The sequence below is a fragment of the Canis lupus genome, chromosome 28 (genome assembly GCF_003254725.2).
Source record: "Canis lupus dingo isolate Sandy chromosome 28, ASM325472v2, whole genome shotgun sequence".
Lineage (NCBI taxonomy): Eukaryota > Metazoa > Chordata > Mammalia > Carnivora > Canidae > Canis > Canis lupus.
The window spans coordinates 29,638,935-29,666,063 of NC_064270.1; the positions used below are offsets into that span (position 1 = coordinate 29,638,935).

The window sequence follows — 27,129 nt, forward strand, 5'->3', positions numbered from 1 at the left end:
TGAGTTCTGCTCTCTTGGCCTCTTCCTGGGGGAGCCATCTTCAGGGAGGCTGGCCTGCGCAGGCCCTGGGATGTTGACCTTTGACCTTTGGCGGGGAGGGGGCTTGCCCTGCCCCACCCGCTCTGCCAGCTGTGTCTCACACCAACTTCCTTTCCTTTTGGTTCCTTGAGTGTGCCTTCCTGGGTGCTGGGTCCCACTGCCTGAGACCCCTTCCTTCCTCTCCCTGCGCTTCCTGCCTTGGGTTCCTCACTGACCTTCGGAGTTCTGCGTGCACCTCCCCTTCTCAGGAGGCCCCATCTGCTGTCCTAGGTAGCCAGCTCCTTTGGGATCACCGATTCGTAATCCCAGCCCGTGTTCATTTCTTTGCTGCCCGCACCATGTATTATTGTGTGTCTGTGGCTTTACTTTGTGTGTTGTCTGCCTCCCCGACGGGACCGGGAGCTGCTCCGTCCGTGCTGCCCACTGCTGCACCTGCAGCACCAGCCTGGCTCACTGAAGGCCTGCGCCCGTTGAGTGAAGGCAAATTTGTGGGGACAGGGGTCTCTAGACTTTTCAGAGGTGTCTTCTGAGAGGTGTGAGGTTGAGAGTTAAGTTTGGTTTTTGTAAGTCAAACCAGAGGCATTGTCCTTCCAGCAGTGTGCCTGGCATACGAGTTCAAAGAAAAAAAAATCACTCGGTTCTTCAGAAGGCTCTGGAAATTTCACCAACGTTTGGGCGAATGGGTACATTAGACCTCTGGAGCAGTACACATGTGGAGTTTGAACTCTACCCTCCTTCAGAGAGCAAGGCTGAAGTGATAGGGCAAAATGCATTTAAATGTCATAAGTGTTATTATTAGTTGTAATCTTATCTTTGTTAATAATAATAACAGGACCCGCCTAGAAGTTGCTGAGTAGCTGATAGGCGCTATTCTGAGCTTGGGCTGTCTGATAGGACTGTGGACCCTGGGGAGGCGCCGACTCAGTTAACACCACCGTGAGGGATGGCGTTTGGGCCGGAAGCCCCACCCTGGCCACATCCTCCACGCCCTATGGGGTGCTGGCCATTCAGAGAGGCGCCCTGGAGGCCTGAGGCCTCTCAGACGTTGGCCTCGCCTCCTGGAGGCTTGTCAACCTCTTGCCCTCAGCTGCTAGCACAAGCAGAGGGTCTGCAAGGCAGTTTCTCTTCAGAGATCAATTCCCGGTCTTTCCTTTCTATTCCCTTCTATTGTTTGCCATCCCAGTGACTTGCTGAAACAATGTGTTTCCTACAGGTTTTGTTTGCTGGCATGGAGTTGTTTGTGTTGCTGTGGTAAACAGACATTTAGCATATACAGATTTGCCCTTGACAGAGAGAAATCTGCAGTCCTAGACCAGCGGCTCCACTGACTCACCACTCCTTGAGCCTGAGGACCTTGGAGAGTCCGAGAACCCATGCATGACTCACACCATCGCTGCTGGCCCATGTGTGTGGAGGTTTGCCAGCCAGCTGAGGTGATGAGGGGATGCTGGGTCTCTCAGTAGTTGGGGGGGAACCTGTGCTTGACAACTAGGTTAGTCAAGATGGAGTCCCTGTGCCAGCACTTTCATCAGTTGTGTGACTCAGGGGAAGCTGCTCCCCCAAACACATGTGCTTCCTCATATGTGGAAATGGTGTCTATCTCAAGGTTGTCCGAGGGGTGGGGGGGGGGTGCTTAAGGAAGTTAATGTCTGGAAATCATCTGATGCAGAGCCTGGTGCTACTATGTGCTAGCCACGCTTGTTGGTCTGTTGGTCCGTGTTTTGTGAACTCTTCTCAGAGGTCCTATGTGGAAAGGCTTCCTGCAGACCCACTTGACCTAGAAGTGGAATCGAGGAGTCCATCAATGCAGGCTGATGTTTTCCTTCGGGATGTTGTGGTAGTGGTCTGTTTGCCAGAAATTGTTTAGGGTGCTCTGCACTGCTACCTTGTATGGGATGCACAGCTGAATAGGACAGTGGCTGAAGGCATCAGTATTGAATGGGACCCACCTGGGTGTGTACCCCAACTCCTGTTCTTACCAGCTGAGTGACCTTGGACATGCTATTTCTCTTCTCTGAGTGTTACTCATCCGTGAGATTAAGCATTGGAGCTGATTCATAACGGAACTGTGAGCGTCAGCTGTGCCCTTGTTTATCAGCAGCTTAGGGGGGCCTGGCACAGAGTCAGCACACAGTGAGGGTTGGGGGGGGGTTGCCCTGACCCACAAGCTATACCTGAAGATGCCAGTGTTCAGCATCCTTAGAGAAGGCATTGGAAATACAATACAATCTTAAAGAAACTGGTGTGATGGGAGTGGGTAACAGAGGAGATGATCCATCTTTAAACTTCTCAAGGCCCGGGGCTTCTGGGTGGCTCAGTCACCCAGGGCATCTGACTCTTGATTTCAGCTCAAGTCATGATCTCAGGGTCGTGAGATCGAGCCCCACTTTGGGCTCCATGCTCACCATGGAGTCTGCTTGAGATTCTCTCTTCCTCTGCTCCTCTGTCCATTCGCTCTCTCTCTAAAATAAATAAATCTTAAAAAAAAATCCCAAAACTTCTCAAGGCTTGACCCATCAGATGATCTGTGACATTTGTGTTTTAGCTCACAGGACAGAATGGCAGGAGGCAAGACCCTTCTGGAGGGACCTGAGCTGCCCTGCTAGAGTGGATTGCTATTCCTAGAGAGCTTCAAGCAGAAACTAGATGGGCCTGGGGTGGAGTTAGGGATGCGGCAGTCCATCCTGGCAACCCTCAAAGTCCTTTCCAATCTGGTCATTCTGGGCTTCTTGTACAGAACCAGAGAGTATACTCCTCTTCTATACTACATCCATGCCAGTCAGTCCACCTCTCTGTACATGTGTGCAACTAAACTGTGGATCATTTTCATCATTTTAAAAAATATTTTATTTATTTATTCATGAGAGAGAGAGAGAGAGAGAGAGGGGCAGAGACGCAGGCAGAGGGAGAAGCAGGCTCCCAGCCACCCAGGTGTCCCTCACCAGTTTTAAAGGCCTTGTTGGAGAGGAGATCACATGGGGTCTTGGGAAGATTTATTTATTTATTTATTTATTTATTTATTTATTTATTTATTTATTTATTTATTTTAATTTATTTATGATAGTCACAGAGAGAGAGAGAGGCAGAGACGTGGGCAGAGGGAGAAGCAGGCTCCATGCACCAGGAGCCCGATGTGGGATTCGATCCCGGGTCTCCAGGATCGCACCCTGGGCCAAAGGCAGGCGCCAAACCGCTGCGCCACCCAGGGATCCCTCTTGGGAAGATTTAATGTGAATTTCTGTTTGTTTTTTTTTTTTTTTTAAGATTTCATTTATTTATTTGACAGAGACAGAAGGAGAATGCACAAAAGCAGGGGGAGGGGCAGAGGCAGAGGGCGAGGGAGAAGCAGACTTTCTGTGGAGCAGGGAGCCCAATGCAGGGCTCCATCCCAGGACCCTGTGATCATGACCTGAGCCAAAGGCAGACACTTAATTGACTGAGCCACCCGGGTGCCCCTTAATATGAATTTCTAGAAGGGGCCCTTGGCTCTTCCACCTTAAGCTCAGAGGTTATTTTGAGATGCATCCACTGGCACCTGTTCTGGGGCCAGTAATATCAGGTGCCATGGTGGACACCATGGCATGAAGAGGACTTTGAAAAAAAAAATTAAAAAAAAAAAAAAGAAGAGGACTTTGATGTGACCCCTTCTATTTGGAGCTCCGTTGTGGGATTCTATGGCCTGCCTTTACAGGTTGTAAATATCAGGAGTAGGTATAAATATCAGGAGTAGGTGACCTCAAGAGTATGCAGATTCCACATAACCGTGCAGAAAAGATTTTAAGTAAATTTAGCTATAAGGAATCAATGTGGCCCTTAGTGGATGTGGGGGGTAAGTTAGTGCCAGCCTCCATACCCAGGATGCCTGAGGCGCTGGCACCTCAGATCACATATGCAGGTGGGGCACTGCTCGGATCCACAGGCGGGGACTTAGTTGTTGTTTTTTTAATATTTTATTTATTGGAAAGAGAGAGCATGTGCACAAGTAGGGGAAGGGGTTAGGGGAAGGGGAACAGACTCCCTGCTGAGCAGGGACCTGATGTGGAGCTTGATCCCAGGACCCCAGGATCATGACCTGAGCTGAAGGCAGTTGCTTCACTGATTGAGCCACCCAGATACCCCTAGTTCTCTAGGTTTTGTCCCTGTTGGCCACTTATGTTTTGACTCTGGTTTTGGAGTTTATTTAATGGTAGAAAAGTGAATGGGCAATATACTTAGGTTTTTTTCATTGTTGTTTTTTTAGGACTTAATTTTTTGAGAGTAGTTTTAGGTTCACCACTTGAAAGGAAGCAATGTAGAGTTCCCATCTACCCTCTGCCCCCAAATGTCCATAGCCTCTATCAACATTCCCCACCAGAGTGGTGTATTTGTTAGCAAGTCGATGAACCTACATTGATACATCATAATTATACAGAATCCATCATTTACATTAGGGTTCAACCTGGGTATTGTGTATACTATGGGTTTGAACAAATGTATAAGGATGTATCTCTATCATTATAGTATCATACAGGGTATTTTTCACTGCCCTAAAAATCCTCCATGCTCCACCTATTCATCCCTCCCTTCCCCCAACCGCTGGCAACCACTGATCTTTTCATTGTGTCCATAGTTTTGCTTTGTCTGGAATGTCATATAATTGGAATCACACAAAAAGTGTAGGCTTTTTCATATTGGCTTCTTTCACTTAGTAATATGCATTTAAGTTTCTTCCATTTCTTTTCATGGTTTGCTAGCCCATTTCTTTTTAGTGCTAATATTTCATTGTCTGGACAAAGCAGTTTATTTGTCCATTCCCCTCCTGAAGGACATCTTGGTTGCTTCTGAGTTGGCAATTATGAATAAAGTTTCTATAAACATCTGCATCAGGGTTTTGTGTGGACTTAAGTTTTCAGCTTCTTCAAGCAAATGTCAAAGTCTCAAAGAGTATGATTGTTGGATCATAGGTTAGTAAGAGTATGATTAATTTTATAAGAAACTGCTTTCCCCAAGTGACTGTCCCCACTAGCAAGGAATGAGAATTGCTGATGCTCCACATTCTCACCAGAATTTGGCGGTGTCAGGGTTCTGGATTTCTGCAATTCCGATTGGTGGATAGCAGTACCTCGTTGTTTTAATTTGCATCTCCCTGATGATTTAGGACGTGGAGCATCTTTTCATATGTTTTCTTATCGTCTGTTTATCTTCTTCGGTGACTTGTCTGTTAAGGTTTTGGCCCAGTTTCTAATCAAATTGTTTTTTTATTGTTGAGTTTTAAGAATTTTTGTGTATTTTGGATAACGATTCTTTATCAGATGTGTCTTTTAAAAATATTTTCTCCTAGTCTGTGGCTTGTCTTCTCATTCTCTTGATATGATCTCCCACAGAGCATAAGTTTCAAATTGTAACGAAGTCTAGCTTATTAATTCTTTCTTTCATGGATCAGGTCTTTGGTATTGTATCTCAAAAGCCATCACCATACACAAGGTCACCTAGATTTTCTCCTGTGTTATCTTCTAATACTAGAGGTTTTCATTGGTGTCACCATCATCTCTGGTTGAGATTTTTAAAAGGATTTTATTCATTTATTCATGAGAGACACAGAGAGAGAGAGGCAGAGACAGAGGCAGAGGGGGAAGCAGCGTCCCTGTAGGAGAAACCCAGGACCCTGGGATAACGACCTGTGCCAAGGGAGATGCTCAAACACTGAGCCAGCCAGGTGCTCCTCTGGTTGAGATTGTTGAATAGTCTTCTCTCAATTCTATGTATTCCCTTTTCTTTCAGCTCAAGCTGGGTATATGTCATCAGTGAGAGAGTCCTGAGGTGCTTGGTTTGATGTGAAGCTTGGTTTACCATTTACTTCTTTTTTTTTTTTTTAAGATTTTATTTATTTATTCATGAGAGACACACATGAGAGACACACACACAGAGAGAAGAGAGAGAGAGAGAGAGAGAGAGAGAGAGAGGCAGAGACACAGGCAGAGGGAGAAGCAGGCTCCATGCAGGGAGCCGACGTGGGACTCGATCCCAGGTCTCCAGGATCACGCCCTGGGCTGAAGGCAGTGCTAAGCTGCTGAGCCACCCGGGCTGCCCTTGCCATTCGCTTCTGATCGGGGACTGGTTCCAGTGCAGTCATGGCTCTGAGGAGCAGGTCGCAGGCACTGGCTGGCACCCAGATTATAGCAATGACATTGGAGGCCAGTGGTTTCCCTTGGGGCACAGGAACATAACCCACATTTATCTTTGAGATATCCAACCCTGACAAGGCTGGAAGATATGAGCCGTCAAGTGATAAACATTCCGGGGTGGGGCTGTACATCAAGAGGAAAGCACATATGTGGAGAGATATTCCAGGTACAATGTGGGTTTCGTGGCTTCATTAGGCACTTACCCCACCGTGCTTCCCTCAGAAAATGATCAGTGTATTGATTTTGTAAGTGGTGTCCTGGGTCATTGGAAACCTGAGAGACTGAGGACAGGTCTCTCTTACATAGCTGTTCTTTGATGGCTGTGTTTCCTTTTTTTTTTTTTTTTTTTTTTAAGATTTTACTTATTTATTCATGATAGACATAGAGGGAGAAAGAGGCAGAGACACAGGCAGAGGGAGAAGCAGGCTCCATGCAGGGAGCCTAATGTGGGACTTGATCCCGGGACTCCAGGATCGCGCCCTGGGCCAAAGGCAGGCGCTAAACCGCTGAGCCACCCAGGGATCCCCTGATGGCTGTGTTTCCTTCGGTGACACCATCATGCCTCCTGAGCACAGGCTGGGTATGTCCTCCCCAGATTGTTGCCTGTTACAGGAAGTTGCAGTTTTAGGTTTCTCTGTCCCCTTGGCTGACAGGCTCTTGCATCGTTTAAAAGAGCTGGTGCCCTCTGGGTGGGCTCTGAGGCCTGGGCTGCAGCCCCAAGAACACGGACAGAGGAGTCAGCACCCCTGCGGCTCTCAAGCCTTGGCACCCAGCTCTTGCAAGGTAAGCTTGGGCAAATCTCCTGACTTCTTTGGGCTATAGGTTCCTATCATTACAAGGAAGTTGCTTCAGAAATGGAAAGACCCTTTTAATGTAAGCCTTCTTGGAGAGAGCAGTATTGCAAAGTGGTTGTGAACCTGGGATTTGAGGTATGGTTGGGCCACATGCTAGCTTCCTGAGGCACTCAGTTTCCTCACCTGTAAAATGGGCTCATGACGGTCCCTACCTCACTGGGTTTGGGGAAGATGAACCCAGATGGACAAGAGAGCACAGTTGCTGGTGTGTTGGTGAGACTCAGCAGGTGGTGGCTCTTCCCATTATCAACATCGTGGGTGTTACCGTCACTCACTGGAGAGTGAGGTTCCTGATTGTCACTGACGTTACAGCCCAGATAAGCACCCAGAGCCAAGTTATAAGGGCACACAGTTGATCAACATCTCTGGTTTCTCTTCTCTAAGTAGTGACCTGGACCGGTTGTGGTAATGTGACCTGCAGCCGATCTGTTACAAACAGATCAGGGCAGCCTGGGAGAGGCTGGCTCCTTTACACTGGGCTGGATTGGATCTGTGACCACTGATCATGTTACAACTTCCTGGAGACAGCCAGTGCTTTCAATTTTGTGTTTCATTTATTTAAACTTTCCTGTGAAGGAGATTTGATACAGAGGAAGAAAACATGCGGTGAACCCTTTATTTCCGGTGATAAATGATGATCTTTGGAACTGGGGTCAAGTCTGCATTTTCCAAGGCAGATTTTTTTTTTTTTTTTTCCTTTGCTGCCGTGGTTTTAAAGTCACAACGTGCTGTGCTTTTGGCTGCTGTTCTTTCTGGCTGCTGATCCCAATGAGATGCCAAGAAATTAGATGGGTGCCGTTGGAAGGCATTCAGAAATTACTCACTGGAATAAAAATGCAACATCTGTTGGGGGACAGGGCTGGCTGAGCGTGTGTAAAAATGGGTCTTATGCACTTAGTATCAACATCAGATAAGAAAAGACGCGGCTGCTGGCATATTGCTGGGCAGTACTTAAGATGTAGACAGGGATTGGATTGTCCACAGCTGTCCCAGCATTGAAGTTGGTTGGGAATGCCCCTAGTTGCAGTTTGAAGGCAGTCTTGGTGTCCTTCCTTCTCCCTTTGCTGGATTAAATTTCAGACACATTTAGCTCCAGAAGTGGGATAGGCTGGGCTTTTGCTGGAAAGGTGTACAGCCGAGATCCTGTTGTAGAGAATGAGTTTTTAGAGTGGAATCAGAGGGTGGTTTTGGTTTTCTTGAAGTGGCTTTGACATTTTAGAAACAGAGCTAGCAGAGCATGGTAGAAGAATCCAGCGGGATGTGAGATGAGCTCCAGACTGTCAAAGTCAAAGCAAGGGGAAGGACTTTTGGGAGGCGAAGTTCTCCTTTTACATGTGAGAAAACCAAGGCCCAGAGAGGGTGAGTGGAAGGCCTAACAGCACACAGGTAGTTAGGGCCAAGTTGAGACCTGAACTCAAGTCTTAAGATGTAATCTTGGATTCTTTCATGAATGGCCTATAGCTTGTTGTAGTTCACAAGATTTTTACAGTCATCAATTATTGTTATGCTACTTAATAATTTCTGTTCCAATTTTTATTGGCACATAAACTTAATACTGTATGATGTGGGGCTTTTATTGAGACATAATCATAGTACAGAAAATTTTCTACAAAGAGCAAAGTCCACCTACCATTAGTATTTTGGCCTGTTTCTTTCCTGTCTTTATTTGTACCTGAGCAAGTGAGTGAGAAGAGCAAGAAACAGAAAAGCCCACCAAGTAAATATATAAGCAGATATAATTTTACTATTATCAGACCTATCATTTAGCATGACCTGGAAGTTTATTAGAAATTGGAGTCTCCTGATGGCCATATTTCCTGCCTTGTCCTTGTGACTTGGGAAAATTTATGTTCCTTGGCCAAATCTCTGGATTATACGATCAGGTTTTAGCCTCATCTGGTGAATAAATGTCCTCAAGTGAGCAATTAGGTGGTGACGGGTCTCGAAGGTGGTTTGGTTAGAATCCTCTTGCTGTCCATGGGTTGCTGACATCCGGATCAGTTCAGCCAAACCCACGAGCGAGCTCCCAGACCACCGTGCCACAGTGTAGAAATCAAACAGTGGCTGACTAGGTGCACTTTTCACTTACCAGTGGTTCTGCAAACTAGTTGTAGAGGACATGAAGGAGTTGCCAGACATGAAAATATAAATAATGATGTCCATACACTTTCCCAGGGAGGATAATTGATGAAGTTGAGATTTGATTTCTGTGTGTATTCTGGAAATGAAGAGTGACATGTGGAAGGTGGTAGCCTGGGGCCCCTGTGGCTGGTTCTCATCTCTGCTCCAGGGTGTTGGGGAAGGCTTTCACTGTACCCCACTCTCTCCTCCATAACACTCCCACCATGACTGACTGCCACTCTCCATACTGGCATTCAGGAATTTGTATTCTTTTAATTACTACTTCATTGAAGTATAATTGACGGTAAAACCTACATATTCATGAGTTTGAGTATTTTGAGAAATATGGGGCAAATCTTCACAGCTGTGAAACCACCACTACAAACAAGTTAGTGAACATGTCCATCACCCCTAAAGGTTTCCAGATGCCCCCTATAATCTCTCCCTCTCACCCCTCATTGCCCTGATTTCTGATATTTTCTAGCAATTTCTAGAAACGTAATCATATAGTAAGTACTTCTTTTTTTTCTGGCTTCTTTCACTCAGCATAAGTATTTTGAGATTCATCCATGTTGTTGTGTGTATCGATGGTCCATTCCCTTTCATTGCTGAGTAGTACTCCACCATACGCATACACCACAGTCAGCTTATCCACTCACGTGCTAGGACATTTGGGTTATTGCTGGTTTTTTCGTTATTATAAATGAAGCTGTTGGGAACATTGTATATAATTCTTTCTATGAACATGTGTTTCCTTTTCTCTTGGTTACCTAAGATGGCACCGGCTGGATCATATGGTAGGTATAGGCTTAGCTTTTCCAGAAATTGGCAAACTGTTTTCTAAAGCACTTATAGCACTGTGCAAGGAGTCTGCTTTTTCAGTAAGCTTCCCCAGTGATTCTCCTATAGCTTTCTCCTTCCTGAGATCACCTATCTGATGGCCCTGGGGAGCGACAAGTCTTGTGAGCATGTCTCTTCCCCCTGTTCTCTCAGAGACAGACAGCTTGGCTGCCCCTCTGCATGGGAGTGCTGGAGAAGCAAAGGGGGCAACTCAGACTCTCTCTGTCCCCATCAATACCTTCAACCCACCCAAACCACAACGATATGTTGACTTTCCACAGAGTTGACAAGCCGTGTGGCAAGGAACGGCCTTTGCCACTGCCATAGTGTGTCATATGGAGGTCTTAAGGAGGAAGAGAACTTCTGTGGCCTCCTTGTGAATGCTTGGATCCCTCGGGGGTCATTTCTCTGCTGACTTCCAGAAGGATGGGAGCCACTCAAGGGACAGTCTTTAAGTGATACGCCTGAAGAGATGGGTGCTCTTCAGAGAGCTCCTCTTTCTTTCCCCTCTCCTGCCTCCTCCCTGTGCTTCTACCATCATCCAGGACCAATTGGCCCCCTTAGGTACCAAACCAGGAGCTAGGTGCTCATCACAGAAGGATGGGCAGGGTAGCTTTGTCCCTGGTGGGGCTCAGCATCCTGGGAGAAAGGACAGGAAGGGCAGATTTTCTGATGAAAGGGGGCCCAGAAGGGAGCAGGTGTGGTGCTAACCAGTGGGAGCGGCGGTGCGATGATTAAGCCAGGCTTGACTCTGGTGGCAGGAACAAAGGCTTCTCATCCCTGTCTCTGCATACCCTTCACAGCACTCCACGAACCCTGAGGAATGACCACTGGTGACCTGTAGCCCCCTGCCACTCTGCAGCTGAGGCCAGCTGAAGCCCTGCAGGGTCAGGGTTGTGTTCCAGGCAAGGGGCCCGTGCTGACACACGTCGGCTGCTACTTGGTGTTTCACAGCACCATGTTGTAGGTGGTGGTGAAGGGAAGGGAAGCTGGAGAAGCTTGTACCATCTTCTAGGTGGGCAGTGAAGGGGGAGGGAAGTATGTGTACTTTATTCCTTTTTATGGCTGAATAACATTCCATTGTGTGATGTGCCGCATTTTGTTTACCCCTTCATCTGTTGATGGACGCCTGGCTTATTTCCACCTTTTGGCTCTTGTGAGTGATGCTACTGCCATGAACATGAGCGTGCATGTATCTGACTTCCTACTTTCAATGTGTTGGGGTTGGACATCTGCTTCCAGCTCAGGGCATGATCCCGCGGTCCTGGGATCGAGTCCCACAGGGGGCTCCTTGCACAGGCCTGCTTCTCCCTCTCCCTCCTGGGCCCAGGGCCCACCCGGCCTTCCCTGCCTCCTGGGGAAAGACTTGTCCCTCCCCGCTGCCCCCAGGGCAGTTCTGGGCCCTGTGATGCCAGCTGGCTGACTGGCGGGGGTGGCGAGCTCCGCCCTGAGGTCCCCTGGCTCCTCCGCTCCCGTTAGGGCTCGGGCCCACGGAAGCGACCACGGCTGTGCCCTGGGGCCGTGCCCGTGCCTGGCTCGCCCCGATGCCCGCGTGCCCGGCCGTGACTGCTGCCCGCGTGCCGGCCACAGCTCTGCCGCCCCGGCCTCCCTCACGTGGCGTCCTCGTCACGCCGAGGCACGTGGCGGCCCCGGGTTCCCAGGGCGCAGACTGGCTGCCGCCCCTGCTGGGCCCCTGCCCATCTGGAAGCCTGCCCTCAGGCACTGCCATCCCGACCCCCACTCTGGTGGCCGGAGGCTGGCTGAACGCCCCACTGGCAGCCAGGGACGGAGAAGCAAGCCGGGGGGTGCGGGCGCTTATGCTCAGGGTCCTTCCTGGCGCCCAGAGAGCAGCCTGCGTGGCTTCTCACCCAGGCCAGAAGCCCAGCGTCCTCCTGCAAGCCCGTCCAGCTTCTCGCTCACCTGCCAGCTTCGGGGGTCGCCGGGGTTTCGCGTGGTTCCCGCCCGTGGGCCTGGCTCCCACTGCTGCCGCCCGTCCACGCCGTAGCCTTCCCGGGGTTCAAGCCTGAGCTGCACCCTCCAGGCTGCTGATTCACTCCCTGGCAGCCCCCGACCCAGTGGGGCTGTCTGAGTGCACCCCGCTCTCCCTCTCCCTGTCCCGTTCCCCACGTGCTGTTCCCCAGGCCTGAGACAAGCCTTCCTGTCCTGAGGCAGTCCCTGACCCTGGCTCTGTTGTCCCCACAACTTATGCACCCACTTTCCTTCGCAGCCCTACGCCCTACTCACCAGACTGTCTTTTTTTTTTTAAGATTTTAAGTATTTATTTATGAAAGACATAGGCAGAGGGAGAAGCAGGCTCCATGCAGGCAGCCCGATGTGGGACTCGATCCCGGGACCCCAGGATCACGGCCTGGGCTGAAGGCAGACACCTCAACTGCTGAGCCATCCAGGTGTCCCCACCACACTGTCTTATAATGGTCTGTCCTCCTCCTTTGTCTCCCTCGCCAACCTCACCACAAATAGTCTCGTTGTGTCCCCAGCTCCTAGGCCAGGGCCTGGGCATGGCGAGGGTTGGAGAAATGTGTGCGGAGGGTGGACAAACTGAGAGGTAGACAGATGGATGGGTGGATGGGCTGTTGGGCGGGTGGGCTGAGGCCCTCTGTGGGTGTAGATGTCTCCTGGGAGCATGAAAGGTGGGCTCAGAAGATCTGTGATGGTTTTCTGCTCTCCCATGCAGGGTCTGGGGTTGGTCAAGGCCCTGAAGCTTTTAGGAGGCTTTCTAGAAGCATTTGGGTTGCTACCTCTTGAACAAACTAAGACTGCCTAATCTTCAAGGCAAGTTCTTGTAAGCAGGCAGGTCTGGGGTAGGGGGGTGGGGGGTGTGCTAGGAGGAGCCAGCATTTATTCCAAGTTGGCCTGGTCTGCTGAGCCAAGCTGCTGACCTGGGTCCATCCGTCCTCTAGGCCTGGACAGTCACAGATTCCCACCAGAGCTGATCCTTCTCCAGGAGGGGCACATCTTGGGTCTCTCAAGGGTGGCAAGAAGCCTGGCCTGCTTCTGAGTTTTTGTTTTGTTCTGAGTCTCCCAGTAAAAAAATGATTCCATAAGAAGGTTACAAACATTATGGTATTTAAACTGTTTACCTTCATTAAGATAGTGCCTTTTTGGTAAAGATTTATTTATTTATTTTAGAGAGAAAGAGAGTACACAAAAGTGGGGGGACAGAGGGAGAGGGAGAGAGAGAATCTTAAGCAGATTCTGTGCTGAGTGCAGAGCCTGACGTGGGGCTCGGTCCTAGGACCCTGAGATCATGACCTGAGCCGAAACCAAGAGTGGGCCACTTAATGGACTGAGCCACCCAGGTGCCCCAAGGTGGTGTTTTTTAAACAAAAACTGCACAGCAGTTCTAGTCAGAGGGTCGTGACAAAATTTATAAGAACTACTGATTCATTATGTGCTCTAGGCAGGGTGGAGCTGTGATGACAAAGAGTCCCCTATCCCTGTGGCTGAGAGCATAGTCACATTTGGAGATGATATAAAATATTTGACCTTGAGGCTTCTGTGAAAGTGAGGCCAAGCCCCCTCCCCCCTCCCATCCCCAACCCCTCTTTTCCACTCCTACCCCCAGCCCTCAAGTCCTTTTCCTAGGCTGGGAAATGAGGATATAGGGGTGGAGCCTGGGAGAGGGAGCAAGTCACACACATTCCTAGGGCTGGGAGTTGCCAGGTTTCAGGAATCCCGTCCCTGGGCTCCCTGGCCAAATGCTGATGGGGCTGGGGTTGCAAATGCAATTATCCAGGGTGGCTGTTCTGAGCTCTGACGCCTGCTTTCTGGAAACAGTACCTGCTCTGTTGTGGCACAGTCGTGCTGATGGTCTGTCTCTGAGTCCTCACACATCTGTCTGAGCTGGGCATTTCACCTCTCCCTCTGCTGACGGGACTGTGAGGCCCCTTCCCTGCAACATGACTAGTTCAGGATCACACGGTAGCAAAGCTCACATGTGAACCTGCCTTCTCCAAAGCCTGTGTTGGGGGTGGCCTGGCAGGAACATGTTTCAGGCTCATCTTTCCATTTCCAGGGCTTAGCACAGACTCTGACCTGTCAGAGGAAGATCAGGAAATCTTTGTTGAATGAGTAATAGCAGCCAACATTTATTGAGTGCCAGAACCGTGGCAGCTGCGAATCTCTGTGATTTCATTGAATCCTCCTCTAGCTCGGGGCAGCAGTACCTTTATCTCCTGTGTGCTGGAGTGCACATAGGAATAGAAACCTGCCCAACCTCAAGCAACCACTAAACAGAGCTGAGGCTTGGATCCAGGTAGTGGATCAGAGAGATGGTCTAGACCAGCGCTGCCCAACAGAAAAATCATGTGAGCCTCCTGTGAAATTTTAAAATTTCTAGTTGTCACTTTAAAGAAAAAGTCACAAACAGCTGAAATTGCTTTAGTGATGTATTTTATTTAATCCAGTATATGCAAAATATTATCATTTTAACATATAGTCAATATAACATTATAAGATAGTTTAGGTTCTTTTTTTTTTAAGATTTTATTTATTTATTCATGAGGGACACAGAGAGAAGCAGAGACACAGGCAGAGGGAGAAGCAGGCTCCCTGCAGGGAGCCTGATGTGGGGACTCCAGGATCATGCCTTGAGCCAAAGGCAGATAGATGCTCAACCGCTGAGCAACCCAGGCATCCCTCTTTTTTTTTTTTTTTTTTTTTTTATGAGAAGTGTTCAAAATCCAGTGTGGTGTTAACTTACAGCACATCTCAATTTGGACTAACCACATTCTGAGTGCTCAGTACCTATCTGCATCCAGTGGCTTCTGTGTTGGATGGTGCTGCTCTGGACCACTCTTCTAGTCAATGAATGAATGCTGGGAGTGGCCATTTGGAGCCGAGAAAAGCATGAGGACGTGGTGAAAAGGGAGAACAGAGATCGAATGGCAGACCAGAGCATGTGTGGTGGGTTCCAGAGAGCACTTGCTGGGTCTCTCTCCCCAGTGTGAGTGCTGGGTGAAAGCTGCCCTCCTTGGCAAGGGAGTGTCTCCCTGGGGGCTGCCCCTGAAAAACCAAGCATCCTGCCCACTTTCTGGGAGGGCTGGGGCAGGGCTTTGCAGAACGCAGACATCCCAAGCTTCCAGCCTCTGAGCTGCGAAGAGGCCTTGCTAGTCTACGTGGGGATCTGGCTCTGAACAGTGTTGCTTTTGGCCAAAGGCAGTTGCAAAACTCCTGGAGCACAGAACAGGTACGATGTGTTCTTCAGAAAAGGTTATGAGGTTTCAGACATAACAGAGGTTCTGAGTATACCAATAGAGGATGTCTCAGGTCCCGTGTCAGAAGTGAAGTCATCAGACCCATACATCATGGGGTCAACTTTGGCTGATACATTTAGGGCACTTAGGGCTTGGAGGGGACCTGTGGCAGGGAGCACTAGAAATTACTGACCCTGGAAGGGGAGTGGAGGGTCACTAGTGAACTAGTATCTTCTCAAACTTTCAAGTGAAAGTTTCAAGTGAAAGTATCTTCACTTTCAAGTGAAAGGGGTTAGGACTGTCACTTAAAAACATTTTCTGGATCGGCCCTAAGGTGCAGCAGGAAGAGGGTATGGTGAGAAGAAACACTCCACCCCCTAACACGCCCAGTTCCCCCCAGGTTGATTCCTGCCTTGAGGTCAGAGATTGGAGGAATTTGTGACCAGTCTCTGCCCCCGCAGGGTTTCTGAGAAGGTGAGTTGGGCTTGGAACAGTTAAGGCTGGCCAGGGGAAGCGTTCCTTATGATTCCTTGATTTATGTTGCTGGAAACATTTTATACTGAGGACCATCCACTGGCCAAACAAGCGTTTGGTTGAAAGGTCCAGCAGGAAACATGGATGCTGGGCCGAGAACCCAGTGAGCCACTGAATAGTCAAGGCAGCATGGCTTGTGGGGGCCATCACGCAGTTCTTAAAATCCTGCATGGTGACGGGGGAATAGGGTGGTGGCGTGGGAAACAGAGTGGTGGCAGGCCAAATATTTTAGCATTAGGAAAAACCCTGAGAAGGTTGTTTGATAAGAGCCACGTGCCTGGAGGCAGGAGTACCGGGGCTTGGGCTTGCTATGGGCTGGGGCTGGGTCAGATGAAGTCTGTGTATCATCCCTGTGGCTGGGTTCAAGTCCTCACTGCTTGTCTTCCTGGTAGAAAATCCTAGGGCAAACCTGAGTCTCCTCTTCCCTGGCTGCAAAATGGGACCAGTGACCACCCCTACCTTCCTTGAAAGTTCAGATCAGATGTTGTACATGTGGAAGCACATTGTGAAGCAGAGCACCCCACAAATTGGGGGGTTGTTATTTTTATTAATCCCCTTGCGGGTGTTTTCTTTTTATTCACTCCATAGCTTTAAGTTATCATGTTGTTGGTTTCTCAGGACTTTTAAAACATTTCATCATGATACATTTCAGAGGTACTCAGAAATGGAGAGGAAAGAATGCTGAACCCTGTTCTCTTCAGCCCGCTTCAGCGACTCTTATTATTTGGTCAGGGCAATTTTGAGCTCATTTAATAATAATCCCTTTCATTAATTGAATTCCCAAAGTGCTTGAAGTCCTTTGAACTAAAATCTCACTGGACAAATTGCCCCCAAATCTGCCCCCACTTGGGAAAAAGTGTTTTGTATGTTACGTTTTTTGGACTAACTGCAACCCGTGATTGGTTCTTCAGCTGATCTGATTGTTTGGTGGACAGTGTGGAGTCGTACTCGGGGCCTGGACAACCTCGTGGCCCCCTTGCATTCCCTTAAACCGTGAGGACAAGGTCCGTTCTCTCAGGAGTCTGGGGGCCTCTGTTGACTCTGCTTTTCAACTTGCTATAATTTAAAGGGAAAAGGTTGTTCTGGAGTCTAAATGATTATTTACAAGAGAAACTGGGAGTGGCTGGCAGGAGTAATGAGGATGCTGGGAAGCCTGCCGTCTCTATAAGCCCGACACGCAGGCGCCCCCCTGGAAGTGGTCACTTTGGGGGACAGTCCCGCATTCCCCTGCCCGGGCGTGAAGGCGTTGGTGGGGAGAGGTTGGCAGATGGAGAGTTGGGGGTGAAGGCTGATTGAGCTTGCGTTTGGCCACTCTGGCTCAGAGCGCCTGTGTGTGTCATGCAGGCTTCTTAACCTGTGGTTCCTTTTCTCGTCTGTAAAGTGGGATTGGTGACACTCCAAGGTGCTTGGGCAGACTGACTCTGGGTGGCTGTGAGGGTCAAATGTAAGCTCCAGGAGATGCCTGTCTGTATAGTTCACTAATCTGTCCTCTGTGCCTAGAACGACATCTGGCACATATTAAGTGTTCAATACATTGATGTTGAAGAATAGGAGGGAGGGAGGGAAAGAGGGAGGGAGAAAGAAAGAGAGGGAAGGAGGAAATTGCATTCATCTCTCTGTTCATCATAAATCTTTCATTTCAGGACAAGGAAATGTCATTAAAAGGTTCCCGAGGAAAAAAATGCCTGATTCTTGTGGGCTTGGAATGCCTTCTCTACTTTATCTTTTTCTAGAAATTATGTTCTCATCCCAGATTTTTCTCCAGTGATGTTTCATCTTTTAATTATAATGTTTTGGATTTTCTCTGGCAAAATCCACAACCCCCTCCCCTGGGTTCCCACACCGTGGTTCACGCTTCTGGGAGGCCCAGGTAGGAGGACGGGTCATTGTTCTGCTTTGGTAAATGCCAGCGGCAAGCTGGTCGTCGGATGTGTGCCTACAAGGTTGGCACTGTCATTTCCACATTGCCGTAGGGGCCCCTGAGATTCAGAGGTGACATGACTCTCCTAGGTAGACACGGCCAGTAAATGGTGGGGTTTAGATCCGAACTGAGCCTTGTCCAATTCCAGAGCCCTGCTCAGAGCCCTACCTCCCTGTGGTTCCTGGGTACGTCCTAGTCCTTTGCTTTTGGTTCTCCCTCTCTGGGCTTTGTGCTTCTCCTGGGCAGGAATGTAGCCCATGCCTGTGTCCCTGACTCTCAGGGTTGGCTCAGAGCTAGGGACGTGGGAGGTGTGTAGTAATCGAATGGGGGTGCATCTCTACGACAGATAGCCAATAGCACTCCATGCTATGGATGCTTTGTGGGGCCTCTCTCGTCCACACCCCGACTGCCTGCAGAATCCTCCAGGAGTTTATGAGCCCCGTGGGGGAGGGGCATGGCTTACTCCAGCCGGTGTGTAAGAGGGCTCAGCACGTATCAGTACCCCGGGGGACTGGCAGGTCCTCCGGGGTTTGGGTGGGGGGAGGAAAGAGTGGAAGGGCTCCGAGCCCAGATGTCAGCTCTGTGCAGACAAGGGGCCTTGTCTAGCTGAGCTGTCGAGTGAGAGTTGCAGTGCCTGCTGCAGGATCCAGCACAAAGTAGGATTAATAAGTAGGTACCGAATGTGTGAGTGAGCACCGAGCCCTGCTTCCTGGCTTCCTCGGGGGCTGGCTCTGTCGTGGGTTCTCCGGCTACTGCTGGGAGGCGGGTGGGCCGGGCCGACCCGTCCCCCGAGTGGACAGCAGCTCTACCGCCCCTCCCTGGGGCCACAGCTCCCGCCTGCCTGGAGCGTGTCCCCGTAACCTGGCTGGCCCGGCGAAGCGGCCTGCGGGCCGGGGCCTGGAGCCCGTGCCGGTCCCTGTGTTGCTTCCCAGGGTGGCCGGGCTGTCCTCTCTGCACACCCGCCTCGGCTTCTCGTCTCCTGGTCTCCTGGACACCCCTGTCCCGAGCAGCCGGCGGCCAGGTCCTCTGGAGAGGGGGACACAGTGTCCGAGCCACTAATCCCCAGCCTCGGGCGAAACCCTTGAGCTTTCCTTTAAATGGTGTTCCGACCCCCAGCGGCACCACAGGTCACATTCCCAGAGAGCCTGCACATCAGGGCTGAGTCTGTTTATTTTCCGAGATTTCAAAAAACATGACTTCTTTTTTTTTTCCCTTTGACCTTAAACAAAACTTTTTTCCTCCAACACTTACTTGTATTTTTAACTCCATGAGAAAATATGGTAAGGGAGCATATTTTCTTTTCAAAAACTGTCATTTTGAAAGTTTGGTGTTTTTTTTTTTTCGTTAAAAAAAATAGGCTCTGGGGGGTGGAGAGAGTAAGGTGGGGTTTTGGTGGTTGTGGTGGTGGTGGTGGTGGTGGCAGTGTGGGAGTGCCTGCAGCTGTTTTGTGCCAGAGCTCGGCGTAGGGGGCCCCTGCTCCAGGCCCCTGCTCAGGACTCTTCTGAGCTCCGCAAGTTGAACCCGCAGCTGTTTTTGTCATTGTTGTGATCAAGGATTTCTGGGCACCTTTCCTCTCCTGAGGGCCTGGGGCTGGACCAGCTGAGAGCTGTAAACAAGCATTTCCCTCCTGTGGCCGGAAGTGCTTCATGTCTTTGCATTTGTTTTTTGAAGATTTTTTTTTTTTAATTTATTTGAGAGAGAGAGAGAGAGAGAGAGCACATGAGCACGAGATGGGGAGAGTCGTGGAGGGAGATGGAGAAGCAGTCTCCCTGCTGAGTGAGGAGCCGGACGTGGGGCTCAATTCTGGGACTCCAGGGTCATGACCTGAGTTGAAGGCACATGCTTAACCAACGGAGCCACCCAGGCGCCCCAGTGTCTTTGCCTTTGAGAGCTGGTGTTCTAGGCTGGGTGGGGGCTTGTGGCTCTGCTCCCACTGCAGGCATCAAGGGTGGCTGCAGCGCGTGGGCATGTCTGCAGTCCCTGAATTCTTTTCTCCAGAGAGGGTTGGTGACTTGGCCGTGGTCGCACAGCCACTCGGACAGTGATGAGTGGAGCTCCGAACTAGAGTGGCTTCCCTGCTTCCTTGGTCCTTGTGCCACATGCCTCCCATTCCCAATCCTCCCTGTGGCCCAGCAGTGGTTTGTTGATTGACTTCCTGGAGGCATTTTGCTTGAAGCACAGGATGAGCTCTGGTCTGACTGGGATAGCCTAGGTGTGCTTCTCTTGTTTTCAGTTTGTACAGCTGTGTTCTTTGTTGAGCCACCATCAGGGTCAGAGAGGTCATGGACATCTTTTAGAGAGGTTTCTAGAATTGAAAACTTATTTCAATAATTAATTACTGAGAGGCTACTCTGTGTTCAAGTAAAATAGAAAAGCTAGTCTCTGCTCACAGGGAGCACAACTGCTTGGCAGAGGAGTTTGAATTATGAGAGCCCTCCCCCCCCCAACCCAGGTGCTGAACAGCTTCTGGAAGAATGTCTCCTGCCCCTTCCATGCCTCCATCCCTTCCTGTCACCTCTGCTGCCACTCTGCTGGTTCAGTCTCATTCCTTCTCTCTCCTGGACCTTAGTAATAACTCCGAAATGCCTCCTAATCTTGCCAAGGTGGTGATGGCTCTAAAATCTGCATCTGACCTGCCTCCCTTCTATAGACTGGCTTCAGCTTCTTCCTAGACTCCTTTCCTGTCCCAGGCACCCTGTGATCCAGCCATTCCCAAGGATCCCTCTCTGCTTGCAGTGCTGTCCCACCCTCTGCTCGAGGACACCTGCTTGTCCTTCTGGGTCCTCTTGTTCCCTTCTGTGCTTCTGTAGCCTTCTGTTCACATATGTCCCTTAGATGTCCTTCTTGGGCATAAGACTGTGCTCTGGTGTCAGTCCTGTTTTCTAGATTGGGCTCCTGTAAAGAGGGAGGGGGCTATCATCCCCCTCCTGGTAGCAAGCCCGATGCTGTTCAAGTCTAAGACGGGAGTGTGTTATTTAGCAAGTGCACCTGGGATAGATGGGGAGGGTTGTAGCAAAGCAAGAGGGACAGGAAAGGTGATCCCTGGCTCGGGTAGAGGGAGACGCTTTGTTGGAAGTGAGACTTGATTTGGCCTTGAGGCATGAGTAGACATTCGAGTGGTGGGTGGATTTGGGGTGCAGGGTCTCAGGTGGTGGGAACAACATGATGGAGGCTGTTGGAAACAGCTGTGGGCAGGTGGAGGCCAGGAGGCCCTGCTGCAGTAGTGAGCAACACTTGGCGGTGGGAGATATGATGGAGAGTTTTTCTCCATCATCTTTACATTTCCTTGGATCCATTTCTTCCACTTCTGTGAGCTGGCATCAGAGGCAAAAGAGGGATCCTTTGGACTTAACAGGTGTCCCCAAATTCAGCAGGAAACTCAGTGAAGCCTGTGCCACCCTTTTAGCTACATCCCTGGCATCCTCGGAAAGACAGGTGTCTGGATGTGGGCTCCTTTGGGATCAGCCATTCAGGTCATGGCTGGGTAAGTGGGTGTGACCTGAATGCCTCGGCCGCCGAGGGTGTGACTACAGCTACCGTGGGGCACTGGTGGGTGCAGAGCTGCTTCCTGGAGCCAGGAAGGAACAGTCTTAGAGGACCTCTTCCTTGGCTTTCACAGTTGCCTGGTGTCTTCGCTCAGCTCTTATCCGCTCATTGTTTTTGGGTTGTGCCTTGGGCCGATCGCTATTCTGGGGGTCTTTCTGAGAGTTCTAAAAAAATAAATAAGCCCCAAAATTAGTTCTTACCCTCGGGGATTAAGTACTTTTGAAGTCGTGCACAAACTTAAGGATGCTGTTTGCCAGGATAGGGTGGGACTCTCCAGTTGTATTGGCTTAATGGTGGTGAGAGAGCATCGCACAGCCCCAAGTTTGCATCTCAGCTGACGTTTGTTGAGCACCTACTGTGTACACATGATATCTTGTTTGCTCCTCATGATGCAGCCCCCTAGGACAGTGCTCTGCTTATTGGTCACTCACCCGTTCATCTATCGAGTTCCTCCTGTGTCCCAGGCATGACTTCAGGTGCTGAGTAAGGCAGACAGACTCTTCCCCCAGGAATTTACATTCCAGTGGGTCATTGAGAGGCAGCAGAAGGAGCAGAGAGCTGCCACTTCTTACCCAGGCCACTGCCCTGGTGATCTGAGTGACTCTGACAGGTGGAGGTGCCTATCCTGGGGATTATCTCTCAGGCCACCTTAGACAGTGTCCTGGTTTTAGGTTCATCCAATTCAGTAGTTTCCAAACTTGTTTTTAAATATCACAGAAAGGGGCACCTGGGTTGCTCAGTGGTTGAACGTCTCCCTTTGGTTCAGGTCGTGATCCCAGGGTCCTGGGATTGAGATCGGGGTCCCTGCAGGGAGCCTGCCTCTCCCTCTGCCTGTGTCTCTGCCTCTCTCTCTGTCTCTCATGAAAAAACAAATACAATCTTAAAAAAAAAAATCTCAGAAACCTGTTTGGGCAAAATTGCCCACTTGAATGGTTCCTAAGAAATGCCAGGGACACCCTGTGGGGCCCTCGTGAAACAATTTGAAAACCATGGTCCAGCCAACCTCTTAATTTATCAGTGAGGTTGGAGGAGGGAAGGTGCCTCCAATCTCAGATTGACAGAGTGCTTCCCAGCATGCTACCGTGTCCCCCATTAAAGCAACCCCTTCTCGTCACTGGGCACTCAGTTCTGGGGACATTGAGAAGCCTGTTGCAAATACTCACTCATCAGGACTTTGGATTTTTCTTCCAAGTTCAAGTGTCATTCTCCCTAAAGAAAAATGCTGCCAAGGAGTGGAAAAATCTGCATTCCCTCTGAGCCTGGGCACCAGCACGTCACAAGTGCCTGTGAGCTGGCAGCTATGTTTTTAAAATTGAGAGGTGCGCAGGAAGTGGGCCTAGGAGGGAGAGAAAACAAATATTCTTTCTTGTAGGATGCACCACTGACATTTAATTGAGGCTAGTGTGTTACCTTCTAGAGAACTAGCCACACAGTTTGACCCCCGACCTGAGGTTAGCACCACCAGCAATTGCTCCAACAAGAGGCAGGAGCCTGTGCCCAAGAAGAGCAAGCAACATGTGTATTGTTAGGGATGGGGAGAGGAAGGGGCAGCCTGGTCTGGTTGCCCCTGCTGCCACCTACATAATGGCTCAGTTTAGAAACTCATCCCGGGGCAGCCTGGGTGGCTCAGCGGTTTAGCACCGCCTTCTGCCCAGGGCGTCATCCTGGAGTCCCAGGATCGAGTCCCATGTCGGGCTCCCTGCATGGAACCTGCTTCTCCCTCTGCCTGTGTCTCTGCCTCTCTCTCTCTCTGTGTCTCTCATGAATAAATAAATAAAATCTTAAAAAAAAAAAAAAAAGGAAACTCATAGTCCCAGAAAGGGGACAAGTTTCCTTCAGTTTCCTCCAATCGCAGAACGAAATAGGACATCAGGAGACTGTGTCACCTACCTTCTGCCTTGAGGAGACCCATAGCTGTGTTCTAGAGCATTCTCCCTTATATTACTATATTGACCTAGAGATTTACAAAAGATTTCTAGATGACTTTTCCGGGAAAGCTTTTCATTGAGATGTACTGTCCATATAGAAAAGCACAGAAGCCATAATGGACTGCTGGATGGGTTTTCACAAGACACACACATCCTGGAAACAGATCCCTCTGGAGCCTTCTCTGGTCACCATCCACCCCAAAGTGATGCCACGGGTCAATTTTGCCCACCTTTGAATGCTGGAGGAGTGGAATCCTATCATGTTTGGTCTTTCACATCTGGCTTCTTTTACTCACACCTGTGTTTCAGATTTAGCTACGTGGTGACATGTAGCTGCAGTTGGTTTGTTCTTCTGTATAACATCCCACTGTCTTCCATACACGTCTGAAGTTCTTGGCAACCCTGCGAGTGACACGGGGTGGGGAATGTTCTTCCTGTCTTATAGAGAAGGAAGCCCACAGCTGGGGAGGGGAAGTGGCCTGGGGAGGTCATGTAGTTCATTGGAGGTGAGCTGGGGCTCCTCTCGATAGATCTCCATACCCCAGACCCTGTGACAGTGCAGTTAAGAGCCTCCTCCAATCTCATGTAATATGTTCTGGAACTTTCTCCTCCAGCTTCACGTAAATCCTCTGTGCTGCAATAGGAGTTAATTTCTACATAGTCTTTTGTTCTGTAGAAATGGAGATAGTGTCCTTTGCTTCTCTGGGAAATAACTCACATTCCCTGGAAGTCCCTTGGATGGCTGACTGAGGGATGCCGGCCTCCTTGCACTCACCCTCCTTCCAACCCTGTAATTATCCGTGTTGCTCACCTCCAAGCCGTTCCTTAGTTAGTTATGATTCTCAAACTCTGAATCCAGCTGAAAACCTCTGGGGGGTTGGCTTTCCTGGGAAGGTATTGTGTTGGGAGCCTTTTCCTGGGGCCTTGTGTTGAGCTGGAAACGGAGGCAGAAGTGCCTTCTTTGTCCTAAGAAAAACACGGATGGTGCTCTGCCAGGAGGACTTGTCATCTTCTCCTGCTGTAAACCCCACTCCTGCACAGCCCTGACTACTGGAAGCCTGCTCGTGGAACATTCTGTGCCCAGCTACTCTTTGTTACTTGTCTTTCAATGGGATGTCTGTTGTCAGGGAGACCCACCCTACCACTGCCTCCCTGTTGAGCAGCAAACAGTGTTCATAACTCTGGATATTTGTGTCTGGATCCTAAAGGCCAAACACCCTCTCATCTCCTGGAGAACTCTGAAATGGTGTCCCTCCGAAGAACTGAGAGTGGATTGTAGGTTGAGTGATAGCCTAGATGGGAGTGGCCCTGAGACATGTCCCATATGACAGCTGGAAGTGACTTGAACTTTCTGACAGGAGGAAGTGACTTGAACTTTCTGGGAGTGATTTGTCCCTTTGCCCTAGAAATTGACAGTGGCTCTTTGGTCTTCCAAAAGCCCTAGGCTCTCCTTTTGAGTTACTTTGACCATGTTTCCTTGCCAGGTGAATCCTGGCTTTTCTGAATTCCCATTCTGATTTTGCTTCTTAGCTAAGCCTGAAAAGCAAACACAGAGCACGCTTAGCACTATTTCCTCGCCTGTGCCAGTGGCAGACATTGCTAATCAATTATGGCACTCCTGTCCACTGAGCCTGAACCCCGTCTTAAGTCCTGGCACTCCAGGCAGCCTCTGCTATCTGTTTGGAGCTCCCAGACTTAACAAAATCTTTTTGCCTTTGTAGCTCCAAGTGGTACACACAGAAATCTTGCTTTCCACCAAGAAAACTTGATTCCCATGAAAGGGCCCAGAGACGACTGAGAGATACCTTTTTGAAGCATTTGTTAGTTGCCTGGACATTTTCCCTTTCCAGGGGTGGGGTGGCAGGGAGTGGGTGATCAGGCAGGCCTTGGCTAGTGGGCATTTTGAATTCAGCAGTATACATTCCTTTGGGATGTCACTTACTGCCTCCAAAATCATACTTTCAGGGAGATGGGAAGATAGTAATGTCAATATCTGGGCTCAGTCCCAGCCTCCTGGGTTCTCATAACCATAGATGGTTAGTAGAGTCCTCAGAATGCATCCAACAGGATGATAATGTGACCTGGTACCAGAGTCCCCAGTTTGGCTTATAGACCCACTTCCTGTTTCTGAGACACCACCTGCTGGAAGGGAGGCTCTTACTGGGGGCAGGGGCAGCGATCAGGAGGCCGGGATTGGTCTGGGTGCCCTGTGCTCCTTGCCCCGCGTGTTTATTTCCAAGGCAGAACTTCAGGGCTCCCCGGAGTTTTTCTCACCTCTGTTCACAAGAGCTGGTTGTCCTTTTTCTATAGCAAGCAGCTTAGGCTGAGGGTGGGGTTGGGGGCCACTTGGAACCCTGGCAGTTCCTCCCCTGGTCCCGCCTTTGTTATCTGCCCCCCGCCCCAACTGAACCCCTGTGGACTATGTTATTACAGCTGGACTGGCTGGGGTGCATCGGCCTCCAGCCAGCCTACCTGGTGGTTTAAAACCAGACTTAATCAAAATGTAAATATTTCTTGGGGCCAGAAAGCAGGTCTTTCCAGGTGTTTGAACAGAGGCACCAGAGCTCAGGAACTTAAGAAGTGGATGAGGCCGGTCAGGCTCCTTGTACACAGGGATCTGGGGTTCCCTGGGGCCTCAGGGGCCTCTGGAGGAGCTGACAGTCGCCGGGGTGACCAACGCCCCACCTGCCCTGCTGCTGCTTGTGGATGCTGTCACTGGGGCAAAGGTTGTGGTGGTGGCAGTATCAGCTCCCTTCCTCCTTTCCTGATGCCCCCTCCCCCTCTCCACCCACCCTCCGAGTCAGTGACAGGAGGTGGCATTTCACAAGGAGGAACTGAAGGTTCAAAGGGGCTCTGATGTGATCATCTCAAGATGGATCAGCAAGGAGGAGGAGGACAGTCACATGCATGCATGGAGGGCCAGCTTTTCACCTTGTCTGGATTGAGGATCAGCAGTAAACAGGGTAGATGCCATCCTTGCCCTTGGGTGGAGATGGGAGACTGGCAGCGAACCAGGAAGCAAACAAGATGGTGTCATGTGGAAAGAAACAATTTATAAATACAGAAACAGGAATAATTCCTGATAGTGATGAATACTGTAGGGTTGATGAGATAAAGCAGGATTCAATGAGGCCTGGGGGACAGTGTGTACAAGGGGAGGTGTTACCGTAGAGCAGGCCCAGGGAGCTTCCATGGGGGGCATGAGCAGGTGTCAGAAAGGAGCCATCATGGGATGATGTGGCCAGAGGCACAGCTGGAGCTGGGAATGGGAGGAGGTCGGGCTGTCCAGTGTGGTGCAGGTCTGGAGCGTGGCAGGGGCCAAGCAGAGAGGCAGGTGGGTGCAGCTCGTGCAAGACTGTTGGATGTTGGAGGTCATCAGAGGACTTTAAGTGGGAGAATTCTATGATTTGATTTGGCTTTGGGCGACTCTGGCAGCTGGATGGAGATGGTTTGAAGGAGGTGAGAACAGAGGGATGGGAGCAGGAAGGAGGCTGGTCCAGTTGAGTGGCAAGAGATGATGCTGACCTGGTCCAGGTGGTAGCAGTGGAGACGGATGGAAGGAACAGGCATGTATTGGGAGGTAACCCCACACACTTAGGGATGGACTCGGTGTGGAAAGTAAGGCAGGGAGGGAGAATGAGGTTCCGAGGTGTCTCCAGGGTTTGAAGCTGGACAGGGCTTCTTTCATCCTCTTACCACCTAGGGTTGCACGCCGTCCCCTTCCCCCGGCAGACCCAGGCTCCTGGCTTACCCTGAAGTGCTAGTGTGATGCCTGCCTCCTGCAAGTGTCCATGATCACGCCTGGAGGGATTGACTCCAACTGTCTTTCTGGATCCCAAGGGCTGGGCTGTGTGATATTACCTGGAGTTTGGGGATTGATCTGTGTTTAGTGCCTGGGAATGGCTTGAGAGGCAGGCTTGGGCAGCCCTGCCTGGGGAGTGAGATGAGGCCAGTAGAGGGGTGAAT

General features: G+C 50.1%; 1 protein-coding gene and 1 long non-coding RNA gene across 5 annotated transcripts in view; one reads left to right on the top strand and one right to left on the bottom strand.

Moving 5' to 3' along the window:
- Nucleotides 1-27,129, top strand: part of GRK5 (G protein-coupled receptor kinase 5) — a 212,199-nt gene that overhangs the window by 48,769 nt on the left and 136,301 nt on the right. The window lies entirely within an intron of this gene.
- Nucleotides 18,963-24,210, bottom strand: LOC112672421 (uncharacterized). 2 transcript variants are annotated; one of them, XR_003144279.3, is made up of 4 exons: nucleotides 23,394-24,210; nucleotides 22,399-22,571; nucleotides 20,454-21,399; nucleotides 18,963-19,994 (listed from the first exon to the last, which is right to left on the bottom strand). It is a non-coding gene; the product is annotated as an uncharacterized LOC112672421 (long non-coding RNA). The 2 variants fall into 2 exon arrangements; XR_003144278.3 differs by having other exon boundaries at nucleotides 18,963-21,399.